The sequence below is a fragment of the Xyrauchen texanus genome, chromosome 12, assembly GCF_025860055.1.
Source record: "Xyrauchen texanus isolate HMW12.3.18 chromosome 12, RBS_HiC_50CHRs, whole genome shotgun sequence".
Taxonomy (NCBI): Eukaryota; Metazoa; Chordata; class Actinopteri; order Cypriniformes; family Catostomidae; genus Xyrauchen; species Xyrauchen texanus.
Window position 1 is genome coordinate 3,462,744 of NC_068287.1, and position 23,862 is coordinate 3,486,605.

The window sequence follows — 23,862 nt, forward strand, 5'->3', positions numbered from 1 at the left end:
GGTTTTCTTGTATTGTCAGATTATTGGAATAAGATGATTTTTGGTAGTTATCGGCATATTAGTGTGCATGTACAGTAAACACATTCATTGTGGATCTCAACTAGGGTGACAGCAATAAACAGTATTTTACCAGATCAATTTACATTGATGAGATGAAAACAGTTATAAAGAGCAACTAAACATCGTTCATGCAAAATTAAATGTATTGCTTGATATGCTAAATAATGAATCGGAAATTTCGAGAATAGCTTAGAAAAGGCCTCCAGAAATAGATGATAATATACTAATTAAAATAATTAAAATAATTTAGGTTGTGTTGCATCTAAGGTTTCCAGTGTTTCACAGCACAACCTTCATGTTTTAGGATGCTGTGTCCAATTAAATCTTGTTTGAAACTTTGAAAAACAAGATCCCTGTCTCGCAAGACCACAAGAAGACCATGTGTCACGTAAGAAAGGATCCTAATTCACTTTGTTTTGCCTACTCCAACCTGTTCTCATGAAAGTCAGACAAGAATAGAGATGGTGAAATCATATGAATTGGGTTGTCAAAAATGTATAACTTTTACATACACTTCCCTCGCCTTGTTGGAAACCCTGATATTTCCTTTCGTCATATCTCGATGACACCCTAAACCTAACAATAAAATATAAAACTTACTCAGACCCCAAACACAACCATGAGAGTAATCCAAAAAGCCCTGTTCCCTTACGAAAATCGAGAGTTCATGGAAAATTGGCCGTAAATTCGCCACTGATAATTTTCACATGCAAGCTTTAGAGCAAACTTTCGGCAGACTGTCCATTGTTGCCAAAGGTTTGCCGGAGGTTCACCAATACCAGCAAATAGTAGCAAACTTCTATCAAACATTTGAGGCAAATCAAAAGCTCATTTGCATGTAAAAAAAGAAAAAAAAAAAGAGCAGAAAATTAGCTACAAATTTGCAGCCAATATAGATTTTTTTTGTATAGGGCTGTGTACCACAGAAGAGAAACATCAGTGTTTTGATCGTACGATTTTGCCATCTCGTTTCAATTAGTAAGAACTGTCATGAGTAAGTGTTGGCCTGCTTTCGGTAAGTGTGGTTTGTTGCTTGTACAGCTGGAATTGGGTTGACTGTCCCCTGCTGAATACGGTCACATCCAAAGTAATTTGTTTTCGAATGAAATCTCTGGTTTCAGTTTCCCAACATCATCGTTTTCCAAAGTATGCAGTAACGGAGAATGTTTTCTAAAGGCTCCATTTCGGTGGAGGAAAAAGCCATACTAGTCTGGATGACAGCCATAAACATAGTGAAATGAATGCATTTTCAAATGAAAATTCACTAAAATGAATAAACCTCCTAATGCTTCATATGGGAGAATGAGGACTTTGGGAGAGTCTGTTTGAGTATTATTATTACAACAGCTAAACTGTCACATTTATGTAGTTACCCCACAAAACTGTATAAGCATGTGTCTGAGAAAAACTGGAAAAAACAAATGCACAAAGAGAATTAACATCTGTGGGATGTTGTTGATGTCATATACTGCTTGCTGTGACCTCAAACATGAGCTCAGAGTGACGTTGTGAAGGCGAGGAGGTCAAAGAGACACAGCACTTCTATAGAAATGCACTCTTTCAAAGTACCATTGATGGGAGTCCTGCGGAATGAGCCTTTGTGTCGATGTATAGCTGAGAGTGACCCTCACACTTCAGTCCACTCATAACACTAACACTAAACATGAGGGGTCAGTCAACCACAGCTCTGTTCACGGGCTTACTCTAAAAACATGCTTTCAAAAGAATAGGTGCTCAATATCATCACAATGATTCACCAAACTCGCTGTTAAAGGAACAGTTCACCTAAAAATGACAATTCTGTCATAATTTACTCACCTTTATGTTGTTCCAAACCCATACAATTTTAGTGGAATTATTTGTATTGGTTTATTTTTTTGTGGTGTAATATGACCCGGACATGTTCCTGACAGGTTTAGTGAGATTCAACTAATGAAAGCAGAATATAATAACGTGCTAATAATAACGACTGAATAATTACGCATCTCCCTTTTGAAGTTTCTTGGACATCTTTAGTGCTTTGGTTGAGATTCCCTTTGTTCTAACAGATTGAAATCACACTTTGAACTGAAAAATCCAGTTTACACAGTAGATATTAATGAGGGTTTGTTTCCTTGGTTACGACATCAACCATGTAGACAGAATCATTAAAAGAGTCTATTATTCTCTCACAATGAAAACATTAATTATAACTGACGTGATGTAAAAGTCCAGAACTCATAAAAAGATGATGTGTTAGGAGGAGGGGAGGGATTGAAAGTTTTTTTTTTGGAGTATTAATCATCCCCAAATTAAATACCTGCTACCTGAAAAACAATGAGAGTTTCACAAATAAAGGGCCACATGTCACAATCTGAACCACATGAAAATAACTGTGAAATAAAAAAATGTTCATGGGACTTTCATGATCCAAATAATTATAGAAAATTAATTCTAAAGACTGTGTAGGGACAAGGACAAGATGTGAAATTTCAACACTAAAAATAAGTTAAAGGAATATTCCGGACTCATTACAAGTTAAACTCAATCGACAGCATTTGTGACCATGTTGATTTCCACAAAAAAAAAAAAAAAAAAAAAATGATTTAGTCTATAAAGGTTATAGTGAGCCAATTACAATGAAAGTGAACTGGAGCCATTTGGAGGCTTTAAAGGTAGATATGTGAAGCTTTTAAGATTTTTGACCCGGGACAGGTAGATAATCATTTTTAAATTCCACATAGTTTTGTTCCAGATTTTCAATTAAATAGTTTAAGAGATATAGCCATTTAAAAACAATCGTAAAAATTTTGATTGAATTTTGATCAGGGCATCAATTGTTGCTTTATACATGATATTATGTAGATTTTTTTGGTACATCTCTGAATAAAAATGTAACTTATCTTTTAATATATTTTTTAAGATATTTAAATTATGGGGACACTAGACATGTCGTCATAAACCACATTTAGAAAATAATACCCTTGTAATTACCAGTTTGTAACCTTAAAAATTGTCCTCGTAAACCACATAAAAATGCCCACACACACACATGGAAGTTCGTCCTTCGTTTTCGAAGAAGACCAGCTTTCGTCACCATCGTAGGGTAGGGGAGGGGAAGGGAAGATATGTTCATTGATCGGCAACATTGTGTCGTTGGTGAACGCGCAAGTGTCCGACCAGCCCAGTGCGTGCTCTGAATGTCCGGTTGCAGTGGGGGCAAACCGGAAGCGGTGCAGCAGCAGTAGCAATTGGGATTTGGGTTCCTCCTTTTCTTTTTTATCGTTTTTCTTTGGCTGCAGCAATCCAACTGGCTTCGAAGTTGGTGGCTCCTGATTTTACAGCAGTACTCCAGGCGTTGCGATCCTGCGTGTTTACTTCCCAGTTGTTGGGGTCAATCCCAAAATCCTTGAGTGTTGCCTTCAGCGTATCCTTGTAACGTCTCTTTTGCCCACAGCGTGATCGAGCTCCATTCTCCAGTTCTCCATAGAAGATGCGCTTTGGTAATCGCTCGTCCGACATGCATGCGACGTGTCCACTCCAGCGCAGCTGAATTTTTTTCAGCATTGTAAAGACACTGGGTAGATTCGTTCTCTCCAGGACTTCAGTGTCCGGGATTCTCTCCTGCCACGTGATGTTGAGGATGCGCTGCAGGCAATTGAGATGGAAGTGATTCAGTTTCCTGGCGTGTCGTTGGTAGACGGTCCACGTTTCCGAGCCATACAGCATGGAGGAAAGGACGACGACCTTGTACATCCTTAACTTCACAGACAAGTTAATTCCACACCGATTCCAAACAGATGAGCGTAAGCGTCCGAAGTTGCAGCTGGCTTTTGAGATTCGGGAAATAACTTCATCGTCGATCAACACGTGTTGAGAGACGGTGCTTCCAAGATAGGTAAATTTCTCGACGGCAGATAGAACTTGATTGTTGATGCTCAATACTGGGTCTACATAGGGTGTGCCAGGAGCAGGTTGATGCATCACAACTGTCTTTTCTGTACTGATTGCTAGTCCGAAGTTGTCACAGGCGGCGGAGAACAAGTCCAAACTTCTTTGCATATCCATCGCGGTGGTGGCATTAAGAGCACAATCGTCAGCAAAGAGCATCTCACGCACATGTTCAAAGGAGACCTTTGTCACTGCTTGAAGCCTTCGCAGGTTGATCAGTTTCCCATCTGTGTGGTAATGGAGTTTGATGCCGGGGTTCGTCTTTGTAGGCGTCCCACAACATTGCGGAGAAAACGAGACTGAAGAGTGTTGGAGCAAGAACACATCCTTGTTTAACTCCGGTGGTGACAGGAAAGGGTTCCGAAGCGACACCATTATCGATAACGTGGGCGAGCATACCATCGTGTAGTCCGCGGATGATTTGAATGTATTTGTCTGGACAGCCGTATTTCCGCATGATTTTTCATAGGCCATCTCTGTTTATAGTGTCGAAGGCTTTTGTGAGGTCGATGAATGCTGTGAAGAGACTGACATTTTGCTCCTGACATTTTTCTTGGAGTTGACGAACTGCGAAGATCATGTCCACGGTGCTCCGTTCTTTGCAGAAGCCGCATTGTGTTTCGGGCAGAAGGCCTGATTCCAGATGTGTTGTAAGGCGGTTGAGAAGAATCCTGGCCAGGATTTTGCCAGCAATGTTCAGGAGTGAAATTCCTCTGTGATTGTCACAGATTTGACGATTGCCTTTCTTTTTGTAAAGATGGACGATGGTTGCGTCTTTGAAATCCTGAGCAATTTGGCCCTGCATCCAAATTTCTTGAAAAAGCTGAGTCAATCGCCAGAGGAGCTGGATGCCGTCATTCTTGTATATCTCTGGCGGAATCGCATCTGATCGCTGTAGTATCTGCGATTTTTCCGTGAGGATAGTGGATCGATCGGTGCTGAGAAGAGGAGAAGTGCCCACCGCTTGAGGTCCGTAGAGAGCCTTGATTGAATTGAATAATTTTTTCATGTCTCCGTGATCGGCAAAGCCTTGGATTTCTTCTGCTTTCTTCAGCAGCCAAGAGTTTTCCATCTCTCTTAGCTTGCATTGTACTCTGCGACGAATATGATTAAAATCAGTCTTCCGCACAATAGACTTGTCCTGCTGTTAGGCCTTGTGGAGTTCATGTTTCTGCCGCAGTAACTCCTTTATTTCTGCATCATTCTCATCGAACCAGTGCTGATGGCTCTGTTGCTTGGGGCCAAGTACTTCCATAGCGGTCGAGTAGACGGCGTTGCGAAGAGTTGTCCAGGATTCCTCGACGTCAGTATTCTCAGGGTGTAGCTCTTTCATCTTCCCATTGATTTGTTCCTCCAGGGTTTGCCTGACCATGTTTTCTTGGAGTCCGTGCACATTTAGCCGCCGCGATGCCTTTTTTCCTTGTGGACGACGTGGAGGTTGAATCTTCAGATTCATTCTGGAGATGAGTAGGCGATGATCCGTCCAGCATTCAGCACCGTACATGGCCTTCGTAACTTTGACATCCTGTCTGTCAGGCTTTCGGACGATGACATAATCCAGGATATGCCAGTGGCGCAATCGTGGGTGCTTCCAAGTCGTCTTGTTCCTGTTCGGTAGACGGAACGTTGTGTTGGTGATGAGAAGATTGTGTTCGCTGCAGGTCCTCAAGAGGTGCAGTCCATTGCTGTTGCAGTTTCCGACACCATGTCGACCAATAACTCCACTCCAGGTTTCATAGTCTGATCCCACTCGAGCATTGAAGTCTCCGAGAATAATCAACTTGTCCGTTTTGGGCACCGACACGATGAGAGCATGCAGATCTTCGTAGAATTTGTCCTTGATCTCGTCAGTGCTTGTCATGGTGGGTGCGTAGACGCTGATGAGAGTAGCATACTTCTTTCCAGTGAGCGGCAATCTCAGCGTTATCAGTCGATCATTGATGCCCTTTGGTGTGGAACTGAGCTTGCGCATAAGCTCATTTCTGATGGCAAAGCCAATTCCTGCCCTCCTTGTCCCTCCTCCGGCAGGCGAGTTTCACTAAGAGCTGCAATGTCCACCCTGTAACGTTTCAGTTCTTTGGCCACCAACGCGGTTCTCCTCGCAGGCCGGCTGGTCCTTGTGTCATCTAAAAGAGAACGAACATTCCATGCTCCGACCGTGACCGGAACATCTCCAATAACACCTCTGGTTCTTTCATTTATAGTTTTTTTAGTTTTTCGACCGCGGAGTTACATCCCGGCAGCCGCGGTCAGCTGGGCGGGTAGTGAAGCAGACAATTTTTAGGGCACCTTTTCTAGCCCCTTCCTCCGGCTGGGAGGTGAGCAGTGCGACCCTAAATAGGGCTGCTCAGTCACTCAGGGTGCTGCCGAACTCCACTGCTGCTTCAAATCTATCAGAGAGCGACCACTTGCCCTGGGCCGCCTACGTGCAGGTCGGTCACCCACATCGCAGGACTTTTAAAGGGGGGTGATGGCAACAAAGTTGACTCGCGCGTGAATTGGATTAAAGTGAGGAAGACTTGCACAGCATCGGCCTCACTCTCTCTTCCCGGCGACCACCATGATTCATTGGCAAGACAGAGTCAAGACGTCTGAAGATGGCACTGGGCACAGGGCGCAGTGGTTGACCAGGATATCCTTTGTACCTCATCCTGCACTTCGCGTACCACGGACACGTCGCTGTATTGCCTGAAAGACCGTTGGGTCCACAATGTCCTCATCCACTCGTCCAGCCGAAACAGACTTCACATGCTGGGAAGTCTGTTTACCGGGGTGTGGCCGCTGCGCATTTAACAGCTTCTAGGAGCCACAGGTGAGAGCTGAGTGCATGTGTAGAGGCCAGTAATAACAGGAGCAACTTGCAGTGTGTCAGACAGTCCTGTTAAAAACTGGTGGGTCCTCACACATGCACCCCATGCACACACACAACACACACACACACACACACACACACACACACACACACACACACACACACACACACACACACACCAGTACAAAACAGACATGACAGATGTAACAAACATAACAAATAAACTAAATCAGAGGTACTGCTGTCTAAAGGGGGTGTGGTGAGAGCAAAAGTTCATGCTCACATTAGAAAATCTGATGCAGAACCAGCTTACAGCAAACTCACACATCAACATTCAGCAGTTCATGAGTAAATAGAATAGATTTTACTTAAAAACATAGTAAAGTACAAATGTTATTTACAGTTGTTTTGATGACGTTTATTTGAAAAAGAATACGTCGGGGGGTCTGGGTAGCTCAGTGTGGATTGACACGAGTCACGAATCAAGGGTGTGCTGAGTGACTCCAGCCAGGTTTCCTAAGTAACTAAATTGGCCTGGTTGCTAGGAAGGGTAGAGTCACATGGGGTAACCTCCTCGTGGTCGCTATAATGTGGTTCTCGCTCTCGGTGGGGTGCTTGGTGAGTTGAACGTGGATGCCGTGTGAAGCCTCCACAAGTGCAAGGTCTCCACTGCAACACGCTCAACGAGCCATGTGATAAGATGCGTGGATTGACTGTTTCAGACGCGGAGGCAACTGAGATTCGTCCTCCCCCACCCGCTGAGGTGAGTCACTACACCACCATGAGGACTTAGAGTGCATAGGGAATTGAGCGTTGCAAATTGGGGAGAAAAAGGGGGAAAAAATCAACAACAAAAAAAGAAAAGGAATATGTTGCTTTCATAACTTGTTGTATTGAGCAGTTATGAGTAATAGGAAATTCATTCAAATTACTAGTAATTCTCATTAATTATTAACTTTTATATTTGTCAGTTAACATGGCAAAAATAAAAATCTTTTTACATGTATGAACAGTTACGAACTTATTAATGACAATATAGTTTTCGATGAAATCCGTCTGATTAGGATTGATTTATAAGCTTGAATTCCACAGAGTCAAAATTGACCCGATTTTTGTGGTAATGCTGTTGATTGAGGTTAACTTGTATTGAACCCAGAATACCATATTCCTTTAAAAAAAGTAATTAAAGAGAATGACTGCTTTATTACATCAGGCTTTTTTTTTTTATCATGGTGGGGAACAGAAAATCTCCCCTAATTAAAAAGCTAAAATCACTCAATTATACTGTATGGTGAATAGAATGTTGAGACATTTGCAGTATTAACACTCTCATAGCAACAGTAACCAATGCAATTCTAATTCTTTCAAAAAGATTACATGAGATCATAACAGCTCAGTTAGCCATACAATCAGCAGCAGCTCAATGTCTGCAGATTCTATCAGTCAGTTGTTGAGGCTTCTGGGATCTACTCTGCACAAGGCTGTAAATGTGTACAACAGACAGCCTGCAGTATGTGCGAGGTGGCTTCCATATGTGCAACGCCTGTCAGCTGAGCTGGCCGAAAAGGAGAGGGCCCTCTTTAAACAGGGATGTGAGAGGTGGTCACCACACCTGCACAGACCGTCTGCTACAGAAAAGCTCAAAAGATCATGGGAACCGGCTTGAATTTACTCTTTTTATTCTGCAGTTAAAAAACCAAGAAATGCACTAGAAAAACACATATATGTGCAGAAGAAAAATGTGCATGTGCAATACAAATGTGCTTTCTGCATAAAAAAAATTAAAAAAACATGACTACAGTGTATTTCACTCGTTGGTAATATTTCACACACGTTCAGATAATAATTTAAGTCATCTGGATTTGATTTAGAAAAACATTAGAAGGTCTTTCTGCATCATTTACTGCTAAATGAGAGTCCGTATATGGGGTTGTTGTGACTGTATTAATGTCAAATTAGAGAAATGTGTTAACTGTGTAATGTCTTTAAGAATACTTCATCTCATAAATTAGGGAGATAAACACATACACGTGTTAGGAGCAGACCTGGTAAATGCACTGCGGTTGTTTGAATAAATAACATTTTAAAATACAAATACCACTTCACTACTACTACTGAATCCTTAAAGAGTACTTAAGTACTTGTGTCTTCAGTGCCTAAACTCTTAATAGGTGTTATTAGAAGAAACAGTGATGTTCCACACTGGTAAGCATTCAACTGTCCCAACTTTTTGGAGTGTGTTGCAATCATGTGATTTGAAATAAGTGTATATATATATATATATATATATATATATATATATATATATATACAGTGAGGAAAATAAGTATTTGAACACCCTGCTATTTTGCAAGTTCTCCCACTTAGAAATCATGGAGGGGTCTGAAATTGTCATCGTAGGTGCATGTCCACTGTGAGAGACATAATCTAAAAAACAAATCCAGAAATCACAATGTATGATTTTTTAACTATTTATTTGTATGATACAGCTGCAAATAAGTATTTGAACACCTGAGAAAATCAATGTTAATATTTGGTACAGTAGCCTTTGTTTGCAATTACAGAGGTCAAACGTTTCCTGTAGTTTTTCACCAGGTTTGCACACACTGCAGGAGGGATTTTGGCCCACTCCTCCACACAGATCTTCTCTAGATCAGTCAGGTTTCTGGGCTGTCGCTGAGAAACACGGAGTTTGAGCTCCTTCCAAAGATTCTCTATTGGGTTTAGGTCTGGAGTCTGGCTAGGCCATGCCAGAACCTTGATATGCTTCTTACAGAGCCACTCCTTGGTTATCCTGGCTGTCTGCTTCGGTCATTGTCATGTTGGAAGACCCAGCCTCGACCCATCTTCAATGCTCTAACTGAGGGAAGGATGTTGTTCCCCAAAATCTCGCCATACATGGCCCCGGTCATCCTCTCCTTAATACAGTGCAGTCGCCCTGTCCCATGTGCAGAAAAACACCCCCAAAGCATGATGCTACCACCCCCATGCTTCACAGTAGGGATGGTGTTCTTGGGATGGTACTCATCATTCTTCTTCCTCCAAACACGGTTAGTGGAATTATGACCAAAAAGTTCTATTTTGGTCTCATCTGACCACATGACTTTCTCCCATGGCTCCTCTGGATCATCCAAATGGTCATTGGCAAACTTAAGACGGGCCTTGACATGTGCTGGTTTAAGCAGGGGAACCTTCCGTGCCATGCATGATTTCAAACCATGACGTCTTAGTGTATTACCAACAGTAACCCTGGAAACGGTGGTCCCAGCTCTTTTCAGGTCATTGACCAGCTCCTCCCGTGTAGTTCTGGGCTGATTTCTCACCTTTCTTAGGATCATTGAGACCCTACGAGGTGAGATCTTGCATGGAGCCCCAGTCCGAGGGAGATTGACAGTCATGTTTAGCTTCTTCCATTTTCTAATGATTGCTCCAACAGTGGACCTTTTTTCACCAAGCTGCTTGGCAATTTCCCGTAGCCCTTTCCAGCCTTGTGGAGGTGTACAATTTTGTCTCTAGTGTCTTTGGACAGCTCTTTGGTCTTGGCCATGTTAGTAGTTGGATTCTTACTGATTGTATGGGGTGGACAGGTGTCTTTATGCAGCTAACTGACCTCAAACAGGTGCATCTAATTTAGGATAATAAATGGAGTGGAGGTGGACATTTTAAAGGCAGACTAACAGGTCTTTGAGGGTCAGAATTCTAGCTAATAGACAGGTGTTCAAATACTTATTTGCAGCTGTATCATACAAATAAATAGTTAAAAAATCATACATTGTGATTTCTGGATTTTTTTTTAGATTATGTCTCTCACAGTGGACATGCACCTACGATGACAATTTCAGACCCCTCCATGATTTCCAAGTGGGAGAACTTGCAAAATAGCAGGGTGTTCAAATACTTATTTTCCTCACTGTATATATATATATATATATATATATATATATATATATATATATATATTATTATAATTATTTTTTTTTTTTTTTAAATGATGTGTTGTAGTGCTTGTTTTTATTAGCATTGTCCATACTGTCCCAACTTTTTTGGAATTGTATTTATTTATTTCGATGAAAAATGTATCTAAATATTTTAACTACTTTTTTAAGGTTTTAGGGCAGCAACTGTTTATTATTTTGATAATCAATGAATCTGTTGATTATTTCTTTGATTAATAGATTCATATCTTTCTCTTTCCTAGCGTTTGTCCCACATAGGTGCATGGTCCACTTCGTGATAGTCCGCATATATATATTTGATTTGGCAGTTTTATGCCAGATGCCCTTCCTGACGCAACCCCCATGGCTGGGGGACTCTCACTCACACACATACGGGGCAATTTAGAGTCTTCAATTCACTTAACCTGCATGTTTTTTGGACTTGTGGGGGAACTACCGAAGGAAACCCACACAAACACAGGGAGAACATGCAAAAACAGAAAGGCCCTAGTTGAACCAGGACTCAAACCCAGGACCTTCTTTCTGTGAGGCGACAGTGCTAACCACTGAGTCACTTTTATTCATCTGATAAAAGCATTTTAATTTTTATTAAACAAATAATAACATTTTAATAAAAAAATAAACACTATTGCCATTTTGTTCAAAAATATTTAACATATAAATTGTCCAGTTTCATAAGCATCAGAGGTGGGAGCAAGTCGCACATGTTCAAGTCACAAGCAAGTCTCAAGTATTAACAATGAAGTCTCGAGTGCAGAGCAGACAAATCAAGCAAGTCAAGTCGAGTCAAGCCACAGTACTAAATCTTAATTTTTTTTATATGAATTGTATAACAGTAATGTGTTATACTATATATCTATATAAATTGTGTTAATGAACACTGTATTTTTATCGAGGGCACTTAAAATATTGTGAATATTTCTAGATACCTTATTATCCAAATTGTTTTCATTTTTAGAATTTACCGGTTAAAATGTATAACACTGCATGTATGCTGTGTAAAAATGCGATGAGATTTTCACATTGATCTAACAAAAACGGCGACAGGCTGAATGAAAATGCAAATTCGCTCTTTGACAGTAGGTGGCGCTTATGCAGCAGAAATATAGCTGTTTCCCTGGTAACACCTGTACAGTACACAAAGCAGCCCTGCATTATTAGGAATTATACGGAGGTAAGATGAATAGAAAATGCCATCAACCTTTTCTGAAGACAGTCAGTTCCCTTCAGTGATACATTTATATAAAATTGTCATAAAAGTTTTGCATTCAAGGGCTTTGAATAAAGTCTTCAGAAGTCAAAATCACTATGAGAGCACTTGGATTTCGTCACGAGTCATTCTGTATATTTTATACTACATATCATGTTTTAAATAAAGTATTGTGACTGCAAATCTACCTTTTATGTTTTTATATTGCTAACAAATGGTTATATTGTTGACTGTTGAGAAGGTTTAGAAAAGGCACACACACATTTAGAGGGTAATTGTTGGGTAATTTCAAACTTGTGCTACAAAACATTAGCAGTGAATCATTTTAATTTACTGACAACCCAGTAATTTTACATATTAATCTTTCTGGATAATGGAATGATAACAAAATGATTTACTTAACTTTCCTTATTATTTTTTAAATGTCTGATGAAATTAGAGGTTGTGGTGGTTGTATCGGATATTTTTGCATTGCATATTTTCATACTTTTTTTATTCACACGGTCCAATTCGAAATCTTAATATCTAAAGGAGATTATTTTGGGAACTCTACAATCATCTGCCGTTTTGGCACATTGTGAGCACAGCATTAACTACACAGATGCAGATCATTGGTGCTGGCGGGCTTACATTTTTGCATATTAATTCATTGATGTCGCAATATTTTTTTAAACACATTTCATTACTGTTTATATTAAGTTATTGAAAATAATAATAATAAAAACATTCAAGTCATTGTAGAGTCATGCCATTCAAGTCAAGCCAAGTCTCGAGTCGCTGGTTCTCGAGTCATGTAACTCGAGCCCCCCACCTCTGATAAGCATATTTACATAGTTATAATTATCTTTGTTATAATGCCACAGTTACTGTTCTTATAAAATATAATTTCTTGCATTATATGTAGAATTTCAGTCAATTGCAGTTAAATTTAAGCCAAACTTTGATGTCCAAAATTTTTTATGTTACTAACTCCATCAGGGAATGGAGGTTACTTTAGTAACCATGATGTTCCCCTTCTGTCACTCACTCGATGTTGTGTCAATGTAGTGACAATAGGGGTCCCTATGGAAAATGCCACAACTACTGAACTGTGCAGTGCAGATGGGCAGAGCTCCATGTGCCTCGTAGCCAGCACACCAGGCCATCATGTAACTAACCCCAACGCACTCATAGGCGTCACATGGTCCCCTGTACCTCGAGGACAAGTCGACTGCTCAAAAAATAAGGACTGGCTGACCCAGCCGTGGCTTCTTCTCTTTTTTCTCCCCAAAAGAAACGAAATCGTTCAGCTGGGGGCCATATAAGGTCCATGTTGGGGTTTGTCCCCAAAGAGGAGGACACCACAGAGACCACACCCCACCCGGAGAGAGGGGGGCTTTAGAGTGGGAATACGTCACATGGGACTTACCGAGTCCGGTCAGAAGCACTTCATGTGGAAGGGTCCTATGGTTGATCCTACCTGAAGGGGGAGAAGTTACTACAAACATGGTGACTGGGGACAGAGAGGCCTCTGCCCAAGGAAGACGTGGTTTACGAACGGGGAAACCCTTTTGTGGAAAATATATCAAACAGGATTATCAACAGGATAACCACTGCATGTGGAGCACCTACCCCAGTACAGGGCCTAATTGACACACGTACTGGGCCAGCAGTGAGTTTCTCTGAAAATTCACCAGCCACAGGCCTAAGGAGGAAGGACATCCAGGGTCCACACTTTTGTGAACGAGACTGGGAGAAGGATCGCACGTCTTCACTTCAAGGGAGGGGAAAGGCACTATACACAAGCAGTACACATGGCCAGCTATCCCGAGACTGACCTGTTTGAACCTGACAATACACGGGATGAAACTGGATCAACCCGGAGGTTGCCCATCCCGCTGCTCTACAAATGTCTGCTAGAGAAGTGCCATTGGTCATAGCCCGTGAGGCCGCTACACCCCTGGTAGAATGGGCATGCAGCCCCACAGAGGTTGTGACGTGATGTGCCATAGTGATGGCACCAATGACCCAGTGGGTGATCCTCTGTTTGGAGACAGTGCTTCCTTTCCACTGTCCACCAAAGCTAACAAAGAGCTACTTGGAGCTTCTAAAGCTCTGTGTGCGATACAAGTAGATCACCAGACAGAGCAATGCCAAGACTGGGTCTGCCTCCTCCTGGGACATTGCTTGTAGGTTCACCACCTGATCCCTGAATGGAGTCATGGGAACCTTGGGCACATAGCCCAGTTGGGGTCTCAGGATAATGTGAGAGTAACCCGGAATGAACTCCCGGCACGGTTCGCTGACAGAGAACACCTGCAGGTCCCGTACCCTCTTGATGGAGGTGAGCACCGTTGGGAGGTCAAGACGTCAATGAGAGCGCCTTTAACTCAGCTGACTCTAGGGGCTCAAATGGAGCTTCCTGTATGCCCCAAAGGACCACAGATGGTCCAGGCGTGGTCTGGGGGTGTTTAACCTCCTCAAGCTTCTCAGGAACCTGACAATCAAGTCGTGCTTCCCCAAATACTTACCATCTACTGCATCGTGATGTGCCGAGATAGCGGCTACATACACCTTCAAGGTGGAGGGGGAGAGCCGTCCCTCTAATCTTTCTAGCTGAAAGGAAAGCACTGATCCAACTGCGCATCTCTGGGGGTCTTCGTGTCGGAAAGAACACCACTTAGCGAACAGATGCCACTTCAGTTCCTACAGGCACATCATTGAGGGAGCCCAGGCCTGAGTGATCATGTCTACCACTGCAAGTGGAAGGCCACTTAAGTCTTCCACATCCAGTCCAAGGGCCAGACGTGGATAATGCAGAGGTCTGGTAACGGGTGCCAGATGGTGCCCCGTCCCTGAGAAAAAAGGTCCTTTCTCAGGGAAATTTGCCGAGGGTGGGCTGTCTCAAGGAGCATGAGGTCCGAGAACCAAGTCAGGGTGAGCCAATAAGGACCCACTAGGATGACCTTCTCCTCATACTCCCTGACCTGGCACAACATCTGTGCAAGTAGGCTCACTGGGAGAAATGCATATTTGCGCAGCCCCAAGGGCCAGCTGTGTGCCAGCGCATCTGTGCCAAGGGGAACCTCGTCAGAGAATTCCAGAGCGGGCAGAGGGAGGATTCCCAGGAAGCGAACAGGTCTACATGCGCTTGACCAAATTGACTCCAAATCAGCTGTGCCACCTGAGGGTGGAGTCTCCACTCTGTCCTGAGCAAGACCTGGCGCGACAGCACGTCCATTGACAGGCGAGTTGCAACATTCGATGAGAGTGTAGGCTGCCTTGGCGGTTGATGTATGCAAACATCATTGTCTGATCAATGGCAATAGCCTCTGCAGGGAAGCAATACCGCCAGCAACTCGAGGCAGTTCATGTGCCAATGCAGTCGTGGGCCAGTCCAAAGACTGGCTGCTGTGTGCCTGTTTGGATTATGATCCAAGATGGCGGCGCGGTAGCACGCAGCGGCCACTCCGGATCCACAATGGTGCTATTTTTGTTAAAAAAGCCCGACTTTTGCAACACATGGACATCGGAGCAACCAGTGTTCGTGTCTACCATCGCCAGACACTTCTCAAATATAAGACTCATGCAAAAACCAAGCTGCATGATGACCTGCAGGAGGCGCTACGCGTACTCGGCTTGCTGCGGAGACCAGGCCTCCAGCCCTCGGCGTCGCCTGATGCCGGTGGCCGGGGAGAGGACATCGTAAGCGGTGTCGCGAGCGAAGCCGGAAAGAGGGCGGGGTCCATGCTAGGCTAAAAACAAACCCTAGCCGGCCGGCTCTCCCGTCTATCCTGCTCTCAAATGTTTGCTCCCTGGACAATAAACTGGACTGTATCCGACTCCAGCAGGCTACGCAGCGTGAGTTTAGAGGCTGCTGCGTCTTTGTTTTCACGGAGACGTGGCTCAGCGACAGACTTCCGGATGCCGCCATTCAGCTAGACGGGCTCGCCTCGTTTCGTGCCGACAGAAATACAGCTCTCTGCGGTAAGACTCGCGGTGGTGGCTTGTGTGTTTACATCAACACGGAATGGTGCAAGAACTCTATGCTAGTCTCTAGTTACTGTTCATCGCTGTTGGAGCTTGTGACTGTTAGATGCAGACCTTTTATCTACCACGGGAATTCACCACTGTTTGCATAACCGGAGTTTACATTCCCCAGCGCTAACGCTAAGGAAGCGCTCTGTGAACTGTATGGGGCTATGAGCCGAACTGCAGAACGCTCACCCCGACCGGACTGTTTATTGTCGCCGGAGATTTCAACCATGCAAATCTCAAGACAGTGCTCCCTAAATTCCATCAGTATGTGGACTTTGCAACTAGAGGGGCTGAACGGCTTGATCTTGTTTACACAAACATCCCAGGCGCTGCACCGGCGGAGCCCCGCCCCCACCTCGGCTACTCAGACCACATCTCTGTTATGTTAATTCCAGCATACAGACCGCTAGTCAGACGCACAAAACCGCTTCAGAAGCAGGTGAAAACCTGGCCAGCAGGAGCCATCTCTGCTCTTCAGGACTGTTTTGAGTGTACTGACTGGCACATGTTCAGGGAGGCTGCAACATATGGCGATTCTACCAACTTGGAGGAATACACAGCATCAGTGACCAGCTACATCAGAAAGTGCATTGATGATGTCACTTTCTCCAAGACCATCACCACACGCTCCAACCAGAAGCCGTGGATGACTGCGGAGGTGCGACGCTGCTGAGGTCCCGAGACTCCGCCTTCAGAGCAGGCGATAAGGCAGCCCTAAGAACAGCTAGGGCCAAACTGTCACGGGCAATCAGAGAGGCAAAGCGCCGCACGCCCAGAGAATCCACAGTCACTTCCAGGACAGCGGTGACACGCGGGCATGTTGCAGGGCATCCAGGCCATCACCAACTACAGGACAACATCAGTTGCCTGTGACAAAGATGCCTCCCTTCCAGATGCGCTGAGCGACTTCTACGCTCGGGTTTGAAGTGCAGAACGACGTGATGGCGAGGAAGTCCACCCCTCCTCCCAACGACCAGGTGCTCTGTCTTACCACGGCAGATGTGAGGAAAACTCTACGTAGAGTCAACCCACGGAAGGCTGCTGGACCAGACAACATTCCTGGCAGAGTGCTCAGAGGATGTGCAGACCAGCTAGCAGATGTTCTTACCGACATCTTCAACATCTCTCTGAGCAGCGCCGTTGTTCCAACGTGCTTCAAGGCCACCACCATCATCCCCATGCCAAAGAAGTCTTCAGTGTCCTGCCTCAACGACTACCGTCCCGTCGCACTTACACCCATCATCATGAAGTGCTTCGAGAGGCTCGTCATGAGGCAGATTAAGACCCAGCTGCCCCCTCACTAGACCCACTGCAGTTTGCGTATCGTTCAAACCGTTCAACGGACGATGCCATCACCACAACCCTCCATCTGGCCCTCACCCACCTAGACAATAAGGACTCATACGTTCGAATGCTGTTCATAGATTTCAGCTCAGCATTCAACACAATCATTCCCCAGCACCTGATTGGAAAGCTGAACCTGCTGGGCCTGGACACCTCCCTCTGCAACTGGATCCTGGACTTCCTGACTGGGAGACCTCAGTCAGTCCGGATCGGGAACAGCATCTCCACCACCACCACACTGAGCACTGGGGCCCCCAGGGCTGTGTGCTCAGTCCACTGCTGTTCACTCTGCTGACTCACGACTGTGCAGCAATGCACAGCTCGAATCACATCATCAAGTTCGCCGATGACACGACCGTGGTGGGTCTCATCAGCAAGAACAACGAGTCAGCATACAGAGAGGAGGTGCAGCGGCTGACTGAACTGGTGTAGAGCCAACAACCTGTCCCTGAATGTCGACAAAACAAAAGAGATGGTTGTTGACTTTAGGAGAGCACAAGGTGAACACACTCTGCTGAACATCGACGGCTCCTCTGTGGAGATCGTCAAGAGCACCAGATTCCTTGGTGTTCACCTGGCGGAGAACCTCACCTGGTCCCTCAACACCAGCTCTATCACCAAGAAAGCCCAGCAGCGTCTCTACTTTCTTCGAAGGCTGAGGAAAGCACATCTCCCAACCCCCATCCTCACTACATTCTATAGAGGGACTATTGAGAGCATCCTGAGCAGCTGCATCACTGCCTGGTTTGGGACTTGCACCGTTTCGGACCGCAAAGCCCTGCAGAGAATAGTGAGGACAGCTGAGAAGATCATTGGGGTCTCTCTTCCCTCCATCAAAGACATTTACAAAAAACACTGTATCCACAAAGCAACCAGTATTGTGGACTGACCCCACACACCCCTCACACAAACTCTTTACCCTCCTCCCGTCTGGCAAGAGGTACCGAAGCATTCGGGCCCTCACGGCCAGACTGTGTAACAGCTTCTTCCCCAAGCCATCAGACTTCTCAATACTCAGAGACTGGTTTGACACACACGTGTCCTGAGTTGCACTTTAATAACTGTCACTTTATAACTGTCTGCTACCTCAATAACTGCTATGTGCATAGAACATTATCTCATAGTATGTTATGTTTACATTTTTAGAAACTGTCATCTTTTTGCACTACTGAGTACTGGTCGGCGCTGCACTGTCTATTGTCCTGTTCATTGTCATTAATTTGTTGTACTGTCCTGTACTTTTTGCACATGTTTGCACGTGCACTTTATATAGGTATATATAGGTAGTTTATATAGGTATTTTATTTCGTTGTGTAGTCTCATGTGGTCCTATGTTGGTCCTTTGTTGTTTTTATGTAGCACCATGGTCCTGGAGGAACGTTGTCTCGTTTTGCTGTGTACTGTACTAACTGTATATGGTTGAAACGACAATAAAAACCACTTGACTTGACTTGACTGTTGCACACGGCACCCCAGCCACGTGAGGGTTCAGGGGGGAAGGTTCCACTCCAGCCCGACACTCCCGGCTGCCCAGGCAAGCATGGCTGCCAGCTCCGCATCAGCCTGCGACTGGGCTACCGCACCCAAGGGTGGATTCCAGCCGAGTCTTCCACGTCAGACATGACGAGCCCATTCTCCGATGCTGCAATCGATAGCTCATCCTCTTCGCGAGCCCAGAATGAGATCGCGAACCCACCCTGAGACGGGCCCGTGGTCTCATCCCAGAACTCAACCGGGACATACGAGCATGCTAGGGAATGGGAGGTCTGTTTGGGGTTTCCCGGTGGAGAGGCTCCCATTGAAGTCCCAAGAGCACCCCCCGTGCTAACCGACTCCCCTTTATACCGGTAGGTAGAAGGACCAAGCCACTAGGGTGGCTTTCCCTCTGACGAAGGAAAGCCGCAACCGCAACATAGCCATGGTCATACTCTTGCAATGAGGGCATGAACCATCCACAAACGCCGTCTCCACGTGGGTAGCACCCAAGCACATGAGACAGCGATCGTGGCCGTCAGAAGCACAGTGATAGCACCGCAACCAGGAATAACACACAAACGAAAAGGCATCTTGAAAAAGACACTTTCGTAAGTGCCACTCTTTTAGTAGGAATATTCTCTTTTAGAGAAAGTATAATATTTTTTTCTTTTTATAAAATATACTCTTTTACTGCTGAAGTGCCCAGGGGTGTTTCTCTGCACAACAGAGACAGTGTGAGAGGGGGACAACCGCCGTAATGCGCCGTAGAAACCAACAGCTCATAAGAGCGGGAGATGAATGGCTGGCAGAGTAATTCAGCTCAGTGAAATACAACCGCTCATCTCCGAAGGAGAAGTCTGAATGAGTGGTTGCATTCCAGCTCTTTATATACCCGTATGTCCGGGGGAGTGGCATGCAAATTCTACTCGCCAATTTTCTTTGGCCTTTTCTCAAAGATCAGAGATGTCTGGGTCTCCCAGGATTGACCCCTAGTGTAACTACATCGACACAATGTCGAATGAGTGACAGAAGGGGAACAAACATTTGATCAAACTGCACAGTTTAATAAAAATAATTGCGCTCTCGTTCTCCACCGCACTTGGTTTGATTGATGTGGATGCCCGCTCAAGGTTGCTCAGTGAAGTCTTACAAGTTAAACAGATACTCACATGGAGATAAATGACTTTCAATTCCAAATATTTATACATAATAAAATATAGAAAATATCAGTCAAATATAAGAGATGTGTGGGAGAGAGAAACAACTCTGGTCAAGCGCATTAAAAATCCCAAACACTTTGTCAACACATCTAACGACAACTTCCATGCCCTGAATGGAGTACCCATGAGCAAAAATGGTCATATTCATATAGTATACACCTGTGGCAACTGCCTTTAAGATGAATGGGAATGCTAACAAACAGCTCTCTCCAGAAAGATTTCCCTTCCAATTTAACACTACAACACTGCTAGCACAGCTATTTCCTTCTAGAATGCAATATAATATCTATTGCTAAAAAGCAATAAGATAAGATTGTGCGATGAACAATATTTGCAATTTCAATCTTGAAAAGATAGATTGCACCAAAGATAACAGGCCCATTCCTGTCAGTAAATTAAACTTCTTATATCTGTAAAAAGGTGACATTTTATCAGTTTATGGGATTTTGATTAAATTAATAACAAATTACTTTTTAATCAGAAGAAACTGACTGGAATGATATGATAAGGAAACTTAAATGCGATGTGACTGAAATGTATAAATATATGTGATTGTGCGACAGCTTGTCCAATCGTCTAGACCGTCAGTGTAATATCAATTGGGCTGAGTAAATTGATTAATTAATTTATGTTTCTACCAGCACAAAACTGTTTGTCATGCTTTAATGAACCATAAATGAATTTGAACCACAGCAAGCAAGAGAAAAACATATGTAAAGATATGTAAAAACATATTGTTTACATTCTGACCTGTTGTTCGTATCTGTGCTGGAGCTCCTCTAGCTGGTAGCTGAACTCTTTAGACTGTTTCTCTCGCTGTGATTTACAGCGAATCAGATCTGTCTCCACTTTCTCCATCTGAAAACAGAAGAAAAAAAAAAACCCAGAGTGAATTACAGCAGAAATAAGAGATTACACAGTGGCAGCCCTCAAGTACATGACAGTATGACAATAAAAATGCCTGCTGATGTCTTGGTTTTGTGAGAGGTTGGATATTTTCAGAATAGAATACAAACTACTATTTTTGCAAGAATGTAGTATGCAATATGTATATTGTATACAGTTTGCAAATATCCTGTATGGATCCATAATGACCTGCTATTTTTGTCGAAATGTGCAGTATTCCAGTGTAGATGGCTTGATTGATTATAATTGAGTTATTTACTAGCGGCACAACACTCACGTCCGGTGTAGACAGTGTGTTCAACAGGATCAGCACAACAGATTCAATCACAAATCATCTGATTCAACTCAAGTCAATGTTTCACTATTCAGAGGACTTCCTTTCTACTAATGCAGCTATAAACAGATGGATAAAAATGGACAGAGAGAAAGCAAGAGAGAAGGGGTGGTATTGAAACAATTTTGGACACTTTGATGTGGGCTGAATGATGGGCAGATGAAAATTGCAAGAGACACGGGTGGAAACAGAGGAAGTCTCTAGAAAGGTGAATCAGAGAGATCATGAGCAGGATGTGGGCAGCAGTTTCAGGATCATCTAACACTCGCCCACAACATGACCATTAAACACACACACACACATACACACATACACACACTAACACTGGCCAGTGCAATGCTCTAGAGAAACTCTGCCCACACACACTGCCAATGACTTCACCTGTTAAAAGCTTCCAATGGAAGTTCAAGTCATTATTGACTGCAAATACACTGAAGAACTTAGTACATAATAGAGATGAGTCACAATGGAAATAGTTCAACTTTTATAAAATGTCTCGAGTAGTATTGAGAACAGTGTTTGTTACTCAAAAATATTAATCCACTACAAATAAGATTATTTTGCAGAATGCGTCATGGAAAAAGTAATCACAAAAATATTGATGATGAATAGTTTGTTTTTCTGATCAAAAATTTCAAAACAATGTCTATATTTCCACCTTTTTCATTGTCGCTGTTCCTTCACCTGTCAAAACAGATGTACATAATACACACATATATGTACATATAACAATAATTCATGTTTCAAAGTACATATTACTTTTTAGAAATATCTGTAACACAAGTAATGTACTTAAAAGTAATTAACTTCATCGAAAGTCAGTAAATGTAATCTGGTTATAATAATTTTTAATGTAATGTTAAACACTCCTTTTTTGGACTAAAAGAAATTAGATTACAGTAACTAATTACTTTGTAATCAGTTTATACCCAACAATAGTTGTGAACCAATAAGTCAGATCTGGTACAATATTTGAAAAAATACTGTAACCATATGATTATCATAACTTTTGGTTTTGTTAATGGTTCACAATAGTGCAATTTGTTTACCGATGCAAACGGAATATCATATTAAAATACCAGTGCTGCCCCTACTGAATCTGCAATGCAAAACACACAGTGCGACCAGTGAAGTCTGATTCCCAAATGAATGACTCTTTTGAATCTAAAGTATGAAACACATAATGTGACTATGGTAGTGTAGTCTGATTCCCAAACAAATGGCTCTTATGAGCCGGTTCTTTTGAATGTACACTGCGAAACACAACATAACCAGAGAAGCCTTATTTCCAAATGAATGACTGTTTTGAGATGGTTCTTTTGAATCTACAGTGCAAAACATAAGGCACCTCCCAAATCGCACACTTCTGCACTATTCTAGTGGAAGGAGCGGAGTTACCTGGCTGCACTGCTGGTCTGACAAAACAGTTGTAAATAATGAAGAATGTAGCAGCTAGCGAATCTTCAGTGGATGCAGCACCTTACAAATGTGAGTTGAACGCTTTATCATCACCCCACGCTGTTTGAATATGTACGCTGTTTGAGATACAAGTGTTGAACTGAGGTTGGCTAACGCGCTAAAGCTAGCGGCAACACATCATGTGTGTTTGAAACATCAATTCCATCAGCTGTTAAACACTGAATGCTTCTGTGAAGTAAAAACCATTAAGTGTTCCATTTGGGATGATACTACACTTTGAAAATTCATACACTACATGGCTGAGAGCAAAATATATTTTATATGTGCATAGTGTATAGTGTGTCATTTAGGACACATACAGTGCGAGTGAGCAGTGTGGTCTGATTCGCAAATGAACAAGTCAAATGAGTCAGTTCATTTGAATCTACAGCATGAAACACACAACGTGACCAGTGCTGTCCCATTCCCAAACGAATGACTTGATATGGTTCTTTTTGCAATCCACAGAAGCAAAATGGCAACACTAATGTTAGCTTTGCAATAGTCCAATGTTTGTGCGGTGTCATACATTTGCATCTCTACTAAATGTAATTTCTAGATTGAAGAATGTCATTGTGTGTTATCTTCAAATTTGAGCATTTTGCATTAAAGCTACAAAAAAAGTACAAAATGAGTTCTTTGGTCCAGTACAGATCTCTCCATTAGCTGAAATTCATCGGAATGACACAGGGGGAGTTTGTTTTCATTTTATGCTTTGACATTAGTGTTGATGATAAGACTCAGAGTCTTTTTGAAGCAAAGCAGATGGTGCAGCCTACATTTCACATGCACTGAGAGCTGCTGGGCTACTTTGAGGACAACACATTTAAATATCTTCATTAGCACAACAGCATCAGGACCATGATAAAACAGAAACATTGACTACATATTCGGTAAAAGCTCCATATAGGCATGTATTAATAAACAAGGCAAAATGTGTGTTTGTTAGAAATCAAGAGGTGTCCTAAACAAGGAAAATCTGCTTTGTTGGACTAAATTACAAAAACTTAATTTAAAATATATATGAGCATTGACACATATTTCAAGATATGACATCTGTATTATCTTTATATGTCTAGATTTCACATGGCCTTTATAAGTTGAAAATGAATAGTATCACAACACATTCAATGTCTGTA

The 23,862-nt window shown here is 43.0% G+C and overlaps 1 pseudogene; it reads right to left on the bottom strand.

Annotated features, from left to right (window-relative positions):
* Window positions 1–23,862, bottom strand: part of LOC127652970 (centrosomal protein of 112 kDa-like) — a 288,819-nt pseudogene that overhangs the window by 144,634 nt on the left and 120,323 nt on the right.